This window comes from Haliaeetus albicilla, chromosome 16, assembly GCF_947461875.1.
Source record: "Haliaeetus albicilla chromosome 16, bHalAlb1.1, whole genome shotgun sequence".
Classification (NCBI taxonomy): domain Eukaryota; kingdom Metazoa; phylum Chordata; class Aves; order Accipitriformes; family Accipitridae; genus Haliaeetus; species Haliaeetus albicilla.
Window position 1 is genome coordinate 19,004,238 of NC_091498.1, and position 14,119 is coordinate 19,018,356.

At 41.5% G+C, this 14,119-nt stretch overlaps 1 protein-coding gene across 3 annotated transcripts in view; it reads right to left on the bottom strand.

Annotated features, from left to right (window-relative positions):
• Positions 1–13,427, bottom strand: part of INSC (INSC spindle orientation adaptor protein) — a 150,301-nt gene extending 136,874 nt beyond the window's left edge. Inside the window, exon 1 of one of the 3 annotated variants that reach the window (XM_069803762.1) lies at positions 13,218–13,427. The gene's annotated coding sequence lies outside the window, so the exon portion shown is untranslated. Of the gene's footprint in view, positions 1–7,302; positions 7,486–12,892; positions 13,112–13,217 lie in introns of those variants that run through there. The other 2 variants (XM_069803764.1, XM_069803763.1) reach the window with 2 other exon arrangements.
• Between the last annotated feature and the right edge of the window lie 692 nt (positions 13,428–14,119).

A 14,119-nucleotide genomic window follows, 5' to 3' on the forward strand; every position in this document is an offset into this window, starting at 1 on the left:
AGGTACCACATATTTGAGTTTGAACTCTACAAATTCCAGGAAGCCAAAGAGCAAATCAGAACAAACAAATACCGACACAGCACAGTTTTCCCAGGTCTGGCACTGCCAATCTGCTGTTTTAGCAGTTCCTGTAGGAAGTGGTCTGCTTGCACATCTGTTTTAATTTCAGCATTTGAGACCATTGCCTACTTAGAAAAAGATATTGGGCCTTCTCGACTCCTGGATCCTGTTCTCACGTGTGCTTATGACTAAATGAGACTTTGGGTATTCACTAATTTATTTTTCCTACAATTTACATCATATTTACCTTCCTACACATATGTATAAAACACTTAAAGATTAATAACTGGTCTAAAGTCTTCCTAGGAAGTATGTGCAATGAACCAAATCGGCTTTTCAGACACTTAGGAAGATTTGGCTCCATAAGAACAGTTATCACAGAAACCCCCAAAATACTTTTCCCTACACTTGCCACACCACAGTATGTGATGTGCCACAGCCATTTCCTCTCTCTGAAGATGCGCATAATTGTGGCATGTTAGATAATGCAGTAAGCATGGAGAAATGGTAACTTTTGAAATGGAAAAATGATAGTTTGCACAGTAATTGCAAGCTATCATACATGCCAGAGTTACTTAACCACAAGACAGAACAACGGCTGGCCCCAGTTTGAGGCAATTAAACTCCGCAGCAATCAAAATAAGAATAAAAAGCTTTTGTCACAAGTGTACTTTTTTGTTTTTACTGGAAATCATGAAGGAGCTCAGCCTCAGTGAATCAGAGCTTGAGCCAAACTACAGGTCTCCCTCTGCGAAGACTCTGGTCTGTGCCCTTTGTGCTTTCTCTGGGCAGCTGGCACCGAGGAGAGGAACAGGCAGCAGCTCCCAATATTCTTTCCAAGAGTAGCAGCCAGGTCAAAGGGAGGCAGGCATTGCCTTACAGAGACCTGGAGCTGTTACAGGGTTTGTCTGGCATTTAAGATACGACCTCATCTCCACTGATGGGCAGTTTGTTTATGGAATCAAATCCATAACAAGTCGTGAACAGATTGATTTGGTGCATAAAGTCACACTTCATTATTTCTCCAAAATCTAGAGTTATAGTTACTTATATTTAGTATGTGTAATAACTAATAAAGCAATTGAGTTAATACAACCCGAAAGCTAAAAGAATACTCCTACAGCACCGTGATGGGTCAGTTCCCTCCTTCAAGCAGCATTATTCCCTCTTTAGCAATATTATTCCCTCTTCCACATTCCTGTCATTTTCTTCAAACCAATTACCCCTGTGCCCATTCCTTCAATTTATTTTGGAGGTGCCTAGGCTGGGGGGTGGGGAGAAAAACAAACTATTTTAAATTGAAAAAAGCTCTAGACAACTTGAATACATTTTTAACAAAGAAAACTTGAGGCAGTGTGAAAAACTCTTTACATATTATCCTTTTATGAGAACTTTTCTCCCCTACTAGTTCACCGTTCTTATTATTCAAAAAAATGAGTTCTAGCTCCTTACTCTTTTTTCCCCCCTTCTCCTCTCCTTTCTGACACACTGTATTTGCTTTCGAAAGGAATTGGGAATTTTGAGCCTTTTCTGTACCTGGCGTGCTATCTGTTAGAGAGGCCTTTCATTAGGAGATTACATAAATGGTACTTGAAGCAATACTGGTGCAAAACAATATTCTAAAGGAACAATTTATTCATGTGATAAGAATTGCCTCATTTATTTTCCATAGAATTAGATCTGATTAATGTTTCTATTTTCAAAGCCCATTAAACTGTAGTCTGCCTTTGGCAAACGGTACAGAGATTCACAGTGCTAAACAATTTTTTTGTTTTGTTTATAATGAGTTTTATTTACTATTATTTTGTGACATAGCTTCTTGTGCTCAGGTTTTGACAAAGGCAAATAAAATTCTGTTGAAAATAGAAACAAATAACAAGATTGACACAAATAATTCCATCTTCCTAGCCGTGTCCAGAAACTGCAAGATTCAAAAGAAAAGCTGAAATTCTCATACAAGGTACCATTAGGTGCAAGAGCTGCCAACCAGGATCATAAAGGCAGAAACCACGAAGGAGGACTCCAGGTACAAGGAACCTGATTAATCCCAAACTATTCTCCTGTCCATCCTTTAGGCACAATTGCCAGCCGCTCCATGGAAATAGCTCCAAAATCTGCCACCAGGTGTTTGTGAAATAACTTCACTTTAGGAAAACGCATGGTTTTTAACTACCTTGTTTAGATGGCATGTTTATCCATGGAAACCCCCAAGAAACTAAGAGAAGAAAAAGAATATTCTTATATCAAACAATATTATCTAGACCATGTCCTGTCACAAGGTCACTCTTCTGCACATAGGGGTTTTTGATGAGAGATGGAATGACAGAGCACTAGCTCTTGAGCTCTGGCACTGCTCTTGAGCACTACAGGGTGGGTACCTGCCATTCCCATTAAAAGCTACAATCAAGAGAGACAAAAATAGTGTTTATCTTATGCAGTTTGAGTAGGATCATTTTTAGAAAGGGATTTGTAGGAGTCTGAAGTCCTACAGTTTCTTGCACCTCTAGAACAGGGCTTTTGGTTTCCTTTTTTGTTTGTCTTAAAATAATTTCCTAAAGACAATTGAATTAAGCTACTTTGTAAAAGTAGTAAACTCTTCTCTTTTGTCTATTAGTACAGTAACAAAGTACTCAACCCTTAGCACCCAGAGAGCATCCTTCCACCTTTGGCTTTAGTTTGCACAAGGAATCATGCTGTAATGATAGTCTCCAATGTGACAAACAGCGTGTTTCTGACAATCTTCATTGAACCTTATCTGGATTGTTATCATGCTTAGATCAGCATCAAAATTAAGACGGTGGTTCAATTTCCACCTATCATCATGAAGGGAGTATGGAGGATTCAGAAGCATTAGAAATTTAAATTATCAAATTGAGAGAGAAGTGACATCTGTCCTACCTATTTTGCATATTTGTCCTATTTTTTGTTTAAAAACAAAATGTAGCAGTGGCACGTCCACAACTATGACCAAACTGTTTTGCCATTTTTGTACCTTATTATAAACAAGCAACACTAACACGTTGGCAAAGGGCTTCATAGTAGTCCTGGCAATTTACAGCACACCCTCTCTCTGCTTTCACATCCGCAGAAAACAGTCCCCATGACGCTCAGAACAAAACAGAGACTCTATTTTTATCACATTGCTGCCCTTCCACACCAACAAGACACTTACCAGTACTACAATTTACCATTACATCATTTTGGACCAGTTTGTAGTACCCAGGCCTATTTCATTGTTGACCTTTCTGCAGCATGCATTGGGTCCTGCAGGATATTATGAAAATAATTGCATAAATCCTAACTTTTGCTAGAGCTGAACAGATCCAACGTGAGATAATCTTCACTGTACACAGCTATTCTGAAGGTCTTGATGGGAAGTTGTACGCTTTTTTGGACTGCCAGTGGGAGCTTTGGGGCATTTTAGAGACAGTAAGGGAAAGCAGATGGGGGAGGGGGGGGCGGAGGCTGGGGCTTAGAGAAAAAAAGTGGGAAAGAGGTCAGATTTATACACTCAGGAGAAGAATACTAACTCCAAAGTACTTACTGAGGAATTTACAGCATCTGCTGTTTGACTGAAATGAGCTCTCACAGGTATTGGCTGTATTAATCCCAACACACTTGGAAACACATTTTCCATTCGCGTGGTAATTATGAGCCAAGCTCTTTTTTTTTTTTAAACTCCATTCCCCCTAAAAAAAAAACCAGCAAACATGCACACCTATGTCTAGTTGAGCAGAACAAAAAAAAAAAAAAAAAAAAATCAAAAAACTACCCCATCTTCCAAAGCATAGAAAAACCAACCTCTAAGCAGGAATCAACACAAATTTGCATCCCTAGCTATAAAACCTCAGCTGCAGCTTGTAAGTGCAAATGTAGGTCCACACATGTAGTACATAATCACAACCACACATCAATTTAACTTTCAAAGTTAAACAGATTCAGGAGGTGCAAAATTTTCCCTCCAAATTCTACGTTTCAGAGCCAGTCAATTGCTTTTCCATTTGTAGAGGACAACAAAATAGCAATGAAAGCTTAGAGGACACTTTACCAGGAAGCATATTTCCGATTTATTCCAGTTTCAGAGATATTGATTTCAAAATGATACTTCAGATTAAAAAAAGTAGTGATTTACAATTCTTTGCCAAATCCCCTGATGTTGACTGTCCAGCCAGTTGGGGTTGGTTTTGTTTGTTTTCTTGTGGTAACTAATTCCCCAGCAGCCCTACATTTTTGCGCAGGCAGTGCCTCTGCAGCAGGGCACTCAGGACTATCGTATTTAGTGACTGCTATGGGTGCCTACCAACATCACTTTTCTGAGGAACACAACTGGGGAGGGAAACACAGTCTTAAAAGTTACTAAACCAGTTAATCCTTAGCACATGGAACAGAAATTCTCTGGCCAGGAAAGCTCTCTTACAAGTGACTGTAGAAACCCTAATTTGAATGATGAGAGTAAGGTGGTATTCCAGCCAAGAAAGTTGCAAATATTTTAAATGAGATAATTTGAGGACGCTGATGTTTTACATCAGCTCCTCCAGGGTATTTTTGTAATGTCCAAGATAAGGCTGTAAACCCAGATCTAGATCACAAATTGCCAAGAAGGAGACCTATATTTTTACTAATTCATATATGGAGACTATAAGTAGTAAAATCCCTATGTCTACGGCAAAATTCTGCAATAGACTCACTCTATGTAAAATGTGCTATATCATGCTATGGCTTCTTGCTCTAGGACAGAGACTGTCACAGAAGGCTCCAAGTAATATAAAGTTTAGAGAAAAGTCCGAGTTCATAAATCACAATTTGTTTAAACATTAACAAGTGTTCAGTTGCCCAGTTTCAGTACTCTTGGAGCATACTGAATAAACTGTCTCCAAAGCCTCAGACAGGTGCCTTGTACCAACACAAGGGAACATTGCATTTTCCTAACTCATAGCTGTGTTCACTTCCACAGGGAGTGACATGGACCAGATTTTATCAAAGATGAAATCTGAACTATCTTTTGAATTGTGTGTTGCCTATTCGCCAAATACAACAGGAAGGAATTACACCAAGTCTACCAATTACTTGACTTCTTTCCCACGACAGGATCTAACCATAAAAGAAACTTCTTTGTTTCTCTAGGTTTATTTGCAAGGAACATATGCTGAAAGATATCTATTGCTTACACATTTTACAGGGTGATTATCTGTTGCTGTTTCTGTATATAAGTTTGTACAATCATACACTTAAATATACACTTTTTATTTAAATAAATTCAATCCTAGATCTCTTGAAAATGAAGCTATCCATTTTTTATTTTTTTTTAATAAAAAGTCTTGACTCCTTACCCCAGCTGTGCTTTGCACCTAGGCAGTGGCTTGAACAGACAATTATTCTGTGGTCTCTAGCTCGATTCACTTGAAAAGCCAAAAACTTGAGCCATTGTTGAGAAAGCCAATTATTCAAAGCTGTGCAGCTTAATGGCCACAGAATACTTTACTTAGGGTGCAGTTTTGCTATGGCCAGAAGTTTTGGTCATGGTTTTTTTTTCCTAATGATTAGGTAGCCCCTTTTTGTAGGTATTTTCTTTTTTTTTGGGGGGGGGGGGGGGGCACAGGACGGGGGTACAGGGAATTTTGAAGTGGACAAAAAAAAAAAACCAAACAACCCATTACTAAATATCAGATTCACCAATCTATGCAAGTCACAGCCTTAAAGATACATCCATGAGACACATCCAAGAAAAACTTTGACACAAAATCTAGGAAATTGAACCAACAAAACCAGAACCATTTCTTTGCGATTAGGGATGCTCATTGCAGAGCAGGGCCAAGCACAAGGTTCTGGATTTGAAGTTTTCAAGGCCTTTCCTGATATATTGAGAGATACTTGCATAGAAGATAGACATATATCTGTCATACACATGATGTTTCAAAGCTCAGTCAGACTGACAGACAGTATATCGCAGACATAACTAGATTTAAATATCTTGAAATCATTCTCATAGATATCTATTTCAGTTACTGCAAACACCTAGTTTAGAGCATAAATTAGGGTGCCAACAAAGAGGGATTTTGGCCCCGAGTCTCCAGCCTTTGCAGGCCACGAGACAAGGACAAACTAAATGCCCGGAAAAACAAGAGACAAGCTACCTTCTCCACTTCTGCAGCCAGCAAGGTGAAAAGCTAATCTCCAGGGCAAAGCTAGAGCAGCCTCCTGCAACACGCGCTAAGTGACTTGCTGTCCCTTAGCTTCTGTTGGCAAAGGCTTCCGCAGTACAGCAGTGCGTCAGATGTTTGAAGAGCTCATGGGGAACTGCCCATGGAGAGGAGAGAGCCCATGGGGTATTGCTGCACTGCTGTGGAGATACCCCCAAACAACATTGAGCAAGAAGACTCTCGGCTGGCCTGGGAGCTGAGCAGCCAGTGCCCTCAGGAGCATCACCAAGGGGCCTTACTTTACATGAGAAGAAGGGCTGGTTTCATACAGCTTCACTGCAGAGCCAGAGGATGGTGGTGCACCATCATCATCTAGCTCCACACATGGGCTTGGTTTCAGCTTAAAAAAAACAACCACAGAGACAAATCCACAGAAGCAAACATACTTACGCAACTTCCAGGTTCACAGAAAAAACAGCCACAGCCTTCCTCTCATGCGCTGAAGCTACCACCTTCTTTTCCTGTCCCAAATTGCTCTCCACTGAGGTGGTTGGTCAGTGACACGCACTGATTTCATGTTTGTCAAACATTGTTACAAAAGCAGCACTCCACAAGCTACTGACTTCAACCCCCAAACACCAGCTTCTATATGAAAGTCACAAAAAAATAAGTACTCCCCTTAACACCCACTCTCAAATACTTTCCAAGCTTATTAATGTAAATCTAACCCACCTGTGCAAGCTGGTAGAGGCACGGGCTGAGCTTGTCAGCACCAAACAGCAATGGAAGGGGAGCAATAAACAAACACAACAGAAGCTATGACAGAGAAAAGCTGTCCTGCTCACATTCAAGTCAATGGCAAAAGTCCCAACAAGAAGCAGCGTTGTGCCCTGCATCAGCGGCCAGGAGCTCAGTGCAACAATCTTACTTTCCCTGTGCCTTCCTGTGCAGCTTGCTAAAAAAAAGAAATTCCCGGTGCGCTCCTTACACAGCATATCCCTTATCTTCTCACTGCAAACACAAGAAAATTCATTGCAACCAGACCCTGTGCTGTAACACTGATCATATTTCAGTACAACTGGTAAATAAAGAAAAGTCTTACATAACAGCCTTCATTCAAGACACTTAAATCTGCAGCTTCACATCCACTTTATGCACTTTCAGTCACATAAAAGTAAAACACTTTCCCCTAGAAGAAAATCAAGGATGGTAGAAAAAGGCAATGCATTCTGCTGGCCCATTTAACAAATGAAACATTTACTTTCTGTTTGGTGTAAAGTGACAGCCGGCTTATTAGAGCTGACACTGATCCTCCCGAGAGGATTTCAGTGAGTGAGTCGCACAGGTGAAGGTCAAAGCAGCAAAGGAATTAAATGAAGAGAGGAAGGAAGCAGCATCCTCTTAAGGACAGAAATTAGCTAACAAAAAAGCTATTCCTAATGCAGCCCTCGCTGGTTGGAAATACAGCACTTCCAAAATGCTCTGTTCTCGAGAAGTACTTCCAAGAGACTTTTTTGAATTTAAGTTTTTTATACCTGGTCTCCAGCTGCGTGTGCTGCAGGCACGACCCCAGCACAGTAAGGACTCCATGAACGCAGTTTGTGCCATGTCGCTGCCTGACTTACTCAGTATCAGAGGCAACACGTGTAATATTCTCACTTCTGAATCAGACATTGCTTTTGACGTATGTGAGAAGGAAAATTAACATGGGATGATCCACTTTCTAAAGTGAATAATAAGACAAACAGCCGTACTGCCTCCGTGAGTTTGAACTACCCCGCCAGGCACGCACAGCTGGCTGCAGAGAGCTGAACGAGTTCTCTGGTTGCCCTCGGCAGACCTTCAACACCCCAGAGGAATTAAGAGTTTAGCCACGAGACGATCAGTTTTCACCAAGGTTTGTTTGGCACTCCTGCTTTTGCCTCCCCGGGTCCAGCCCGGGCCGCGGTCTCCCTGCGGCACCGGGACCTCGGCAGCCGCTGCCCCGCAGCGAAAGCCGGAGGACGAAGTTTGCACCCCCCGAGGGGAGAGGCAGAGCTGGTGACGGAGGGTGTAGGTCCGGTGCCCGGCTCTGCAAAGAAATGGGGATTTGAGCCCTGGCAGCGTAGGAAGTCCTGCCTCAGGCGAGGTGCACCACCTTGTTGTGGCAAACCCCTCCGGGAGACGGAGCCCATGCTGCCCACGTCGTCTGCTTTTTGTTCCTTTTCATGTTTGCTCTGCTGAAATTACAGCAGTGAAAATAAAGCAACACGTTTTCACTAACCCTGACTCCACTGCACGGAGAAGGGCAGTGTGTCTGTGTCCCCACTAACGCACACAGTCAAATGGAGGACGTGGGTGCTGGTGCACGTGCACCCGACCGGGGCGCCTCAACAGCCTGGCACGGGCGATGCAGGATGGCTCTCAGCCACCTCGCGCTGTGCCCCAGCTCCAGGGCAAGCCAGGCTCCACTTCCAAAACTTCTGGATGCTTCAACTGGGCAAATACCAAATGACTTGGGTGTGAGCCATGCCTTGGGAGCCCCTGCGACTGGCGTGTTTGTTACACCTTTCACGTTTGAAGAGAGCTGAAGAGCAGCTGAAAGCGCTAAGCCCAACCTCGTCCAGCACAGCCCCCTCTGGAAATCTCTTACTCTGAATATTTCAGCTCCCTTCCAGCACTGTTTTAACTCCTTCCTGACTAAGAACCCAAAAAGCATGAGCACGAGCAGTTTCTGGCTATCAGTGACCCATCACCGTCTGGGCATTTTGGGTTTCCCTAACAATTCTTGAAGTCAGTGAGGTGCATTTGGGTTTGCATGGAGAGGCTGCTAAATTAAATCTGATGGGTGCCAGCAGCTCTGGTTTTAATCTTGGCACTCTCCAGGCACACTTGTATGATCCAAGGTTACAGATTCTATCCTTCCTTCTCATAGATATCACTTACCTAAACCTGTGAGGGCCTATCCTGGCCAGAGACAAATTGACGTGGCTCCACTGACTGCTTCAGGGTTCTGCCAGGGTACACAGTCTGGGGATGTGAGCATATAAAAACAGCATCATTGCTCTAGAAGTAACTTTTCACTGGTGTCTACTAGGTCTGATTTATTGCAATTTTGATGAGTTGGCATTCTGGTATCACAAATGATCGTGTGCAGCTCCACGTGAGAGAGCATTCAGAACCACAGAAACCAGATTGTTGTCACTTGATCTAACTGGGGATGAAGGTCCAAAAATAAGCATGTTTGAGAACAAATTTTCAATTCCTGAAATGCATCAGGCAAGTAATTTGGTCTATTGAATACTGTGGTCAGTTTTCAGAGCTAGGCATGGCATATAGAGCGGTACTTGACCCTTTTCCTCCTAAACACAAAGAGAAAGAAGTGAAATGGGTTATTACCTGGTTCCTCTGCAATCAGGAGGGAAATTATGCCCATTTAGGCCACCAGACATGGCACCAGTGGCCCTGCATCCCCACAGGAGCTCACAGAGGAATGATTCCCAACTGTTTCTGGCTGTGCCACAAGTTTTTTCCCATATGACAGGAGAGCTGGGCAGGTTTACTTTCACAGAATGTTCTAGATTTGCTAGATGAATAAGAGTGACACAGAGCAGGTGTATTATCCCCACGTGTCATGACTTTCCCAGCAAAATAAGAGTCAGAAATCCAACTTCCCGATTCTCAGTCTTCCTTCAAACCACTCCTAGTAGATTTGAGTCAGTTTGCCAGACTATTAGATTTTTGTTTGGCAAGACCTCTTTCTTACGCTAACAAGATCAATATAGCGCCTGGATGTCAAAGCTACGCTCAGAAATAGCACATAGAAAGACAGGATCAGAGAAGTTTGGCTTAGCCATAAAGTCTTGCAGAGTCCCAGATCTTCTCATCTGATCTACTCCAGTTTCAGTCAACAGTTTAAATCCTGATGCTCTGGATAATATCCTGAGTTTGAGCACATCTCCATGGAAGACCCCAAGGAATAGGTATATGTAATCAAATACATTCCTTGGCTCTGCGCAATTTCTGTGAAATACTGAAGAAAGCCACTTGCATGCTATTCACACTTAATATAGAGCACATACTCAAATAAACATTCTAAGGTAGAAATGAACTAATAAGTAGCTCTAATCTCTTTTAAAGGTCACAAGCCCGCTAAAATGTTTTCAATGCATTTTCAAGTATGAGCCTACCCAAAACCAGTGGATGTCTTTCCTTCTGCTGGGTTCCCAGCATGAGGTGCTTTCCCTCCCTGTGGATCTTGGCCTGCAGAAGTTCAGGCCTTCCCAGGGCTCTGTCTTTGGACTCTGATGTCTGCAGAGGGAGCGTCTTTCACCAGACCGTCTGTCCCTGGCTACCTCCCACCCCACCGACCTCTGCAGATGGAGGGTTAGAGTCCAGAAAACACGGCGAGGATAGCAGGGAAACAACTGAGCTACTTGACTTGCAACTAAGCACAATCCGTTTAGAAGTCCAGTTAGAAAAGTTAAGGCTAATTGCCACTTGGGAGGGAGGGCGGGAGGGAGGGAGAATCAAAGAAAAAACCTTCTTGCTTAAGAGATAAGGACAACAGTATCTAATCCCAGCTGAAGTTCTTCCCTTTGTGCTTAACAGAAGTTCACTCCGTTGGGTCCCCTGTGTAGCCCTCCCAAACCAATCCAGCTTTCATCTGATGACCTACATTATTCAAAGAGACTCTTCCAGCAATCAGGAAAAGAGCACGGGTACTCATCCTCTGAATTTCCTTTTAGACAGCACTGCCACCTCTGACACTCTCAGGGACCCCTATGGAGGGCTACAAGACCCCCCATACCACAGGGCATTTCCATATGGACCAGTGCCACCCATTTTATGGCCCATTAAGACCAGATAGCCACCTGGGGAGATGACTGAAGAATGAAGAATGGAGTTAATTGGGCCAGGTACACAGGAGGCAAAAGAAAGTTGGCACACGGTCGCTCACACTACTCTAGCTGATTACACTGGTAGTAAACCTTGTACTCTTAGACCACATTTGCTTTCCAGGCCCAAGAAAAATATGGGCTTCCTCCTGTTCATTAAGTCAGTATGAAGACTGGTACGTAACTCCTGCAAAAAAAAAAAAGCTTTCCATGGCTGTGCCATCCTGTATGTACCTCTCCAGCAACTTGCTTCAAGCCCATTTTATTTCCTCTTTCATCACCAGAACCTTCTGCCAGAAATGACACATTAAGTAGTTGGCATTCAAAAACGCAAAAAAAAAAAAAGGTGAATGGGGAAAAACCACATCTGCGCACAGAATGATGGTTGTAAAGAGAGCAAGAGCAATGTCAGTACCCTTTGGAAAAAAAATTTATACAGGCCAAAGGATGACTGCCAATAAATACTAATATCCTTTATTAGACATTGTGTGTCTTAACCCCATTTCCCTTAATGCTTTATTACACATTTTACCTCGTACGACACTGGTGGAGATTTAAAGCCACCTCAAAGAGTACAAGGGTGTATAAAAGAAGCAAAGAAACATTTTGATTTCCTCTTTACCAAAGAGGAGGAAACAAACTAGTGATGATAGTAAAGTGTTAAAAATGTATAATCTGTTTTCCAGTCTTCCAAATATCTTCCCTACATACAGTCATGTAGACATACCAAATCCATAAAATACTTCATTTTTGTCTCCTCCTACAGATGCAGCACAATTTTGACCTCCAACACAGTGTACAGGTTTCTTGGTGAGATTTTCGGCAAACAAATTAAAACCAAACTGTCCAAAGACTGGAGTCCCACAACATGAAACTGCAAAGATTTTTGAAGTCAATGTTATACTCCTGTGTCAACCAATTCCAGTGAGACTTGTCATATGTTTTTATCTGTACACATAAATCTTTAAAATATGAAACCCTAGATATGGGGGGATTTACCCCATGTATTTATATTATGAAACTTAAAATAGCTTTTATGTTATTCTAGCATTTATCAGTCTTGACTTAAACCCACGTTTCATTTACTTAAAGAGAGGAGGGAAAGGAAAAGCAGCGAATAAAAAGGTTTTCATGAAAATGGCCCTAATCTAGAAGGAACCTGGTACAACTGTCTTCACGCTGTCAACACACTTCCACACTCCATTTGGACGCAAACCACTTTAAACAAAAAGCATAGATATACCATTACAGCTTTTTTTAGTCTGTCTGTAGAAACTGCCACATGTGCAACTGAGAAAAAGTATCTATCCCAGTAATAGCTTTCCCTTTCCAAGAGGAAATATTTGCATCAGCGTACGCAAGTTTTAGAAATACAGAAATAAGTGCCTAACGGCTGAGTTATGCTCACTTTCCACAGACTGCAGAGATAGGACTGTTCACATAAAATGAAGATAAGGTTCAAAATAAAGTAATGATACAAAAATATACGCTAAGATACAGAAACACAAGTCTTGAATAGCAGAAGAAAGCATTCTGAAAAACGGTGTTATCACATACACGTTCACCTCCTTTTTTACATTCAAAGCCTATGAAAGTTCCAGTACAAAATGCATTGACAGAAAATGTTGCTCAACAGCCTAAACATCACATTTAACACACTCACTGCTCTTACAGAGTGTCCGTATGGATTTAACCTCACAGACAGCTCAGAAGACTATGGACAAATATCATCACCCAATAATAATTACCAGTTGTTCTCATTTTCTTTCTGTATATACTGACAAATATGCTTTTTCAGCCGAAGCAGCCAATTACCTGCTGTGCTTTGTAAGCTCCCATCCACACTCCCCAGGAAACGGATAACGTGCTGTGCAGCACAGTGAGGAGAGCTCACTCGGATGCAAAATAATTCTGAACTTACTCAAGTAAAGTCTCTCCACTGCATTCGCAGGCTAAGCTATGTGTTAACCGTATTTATTCACCACTGAAAGACTATACAGTTACAACCCTGGCGAATACTGAGCATTTAAATAATTCTACTTTTGCTTAGCCGCACAAAGAGGTTTTATTCTTCCACCACAGCTGTACACAAAAGAATAGAGTGCCATTTCAAATCAAGACTCCTGAAGTTACTACTTACCAGCTTGTGATTATACATTCAGTAAGCCTGACGAGCTGAAAAGATTTTGTTGCAGAAGACAAAAGTTACAAAAAAGCAGGCAAAGTTAACAGAAATGAAGGGAAACTAGCATAAATCCTCTCTTCATTCATCTACTTAAATGTTCCTGAAGACTAAAAAGGATCTTAAAGAAAGTGCTCTCAGCAAAGACTACATCCTCTTGTCACTCAAACCCTGCATAGTTTCAGCTAGGCATCCGTCCAAAAAGACATGGAATTATTCTATTTTTGTCTCCCAGTGCAAGTGGAAACACTTTTACAGATTTGTGGTGAGGATTTCAATTTTTGTAGTGGTCAGCTAGTAGAGGAACGTAATTAAAGACCCTCTTAGACATAAGACTGTCCACAAAGGAGGAACTGGATATATCTGGAGATAAATAACAATTCCATTACAATACGGTCTGATATAAAAGCACAGTCAAAACTTTCAACAAGGTTAAAAATCCAGATGTGGTTTACTGGAAGAAAGTTATTAAAAACTTTCTTTTTTTAAACAGCATTGTTGTCAGGAGTAATGGAACAACAACACATTTTCAACAAATGTAGGCTTATCTTTTTTAATGAAATAATTTTAGTTAAAAAAATTAATGATATTACGTGGAAAGCTAAACATTTGTTTTACCACCCATGTTATGTCTGGTATGTTACTGTTTTTATTCAACACAGGTGTTTCCTTAGAAGTGCTTCACATTTTGCCTATTGCTGACCTATAAAATAAACTTTCTAAACCTCTGACTTTGTAAAGTATGAAAATACCTTGGAAATTATATGTTTTGCTTCTGTTGCATTTAATTTTTACTCTTATTATATCAATAAGAAAGTATGGTCATTTCCTGTGTACATTCAGACTGGAAGCTGAAACTG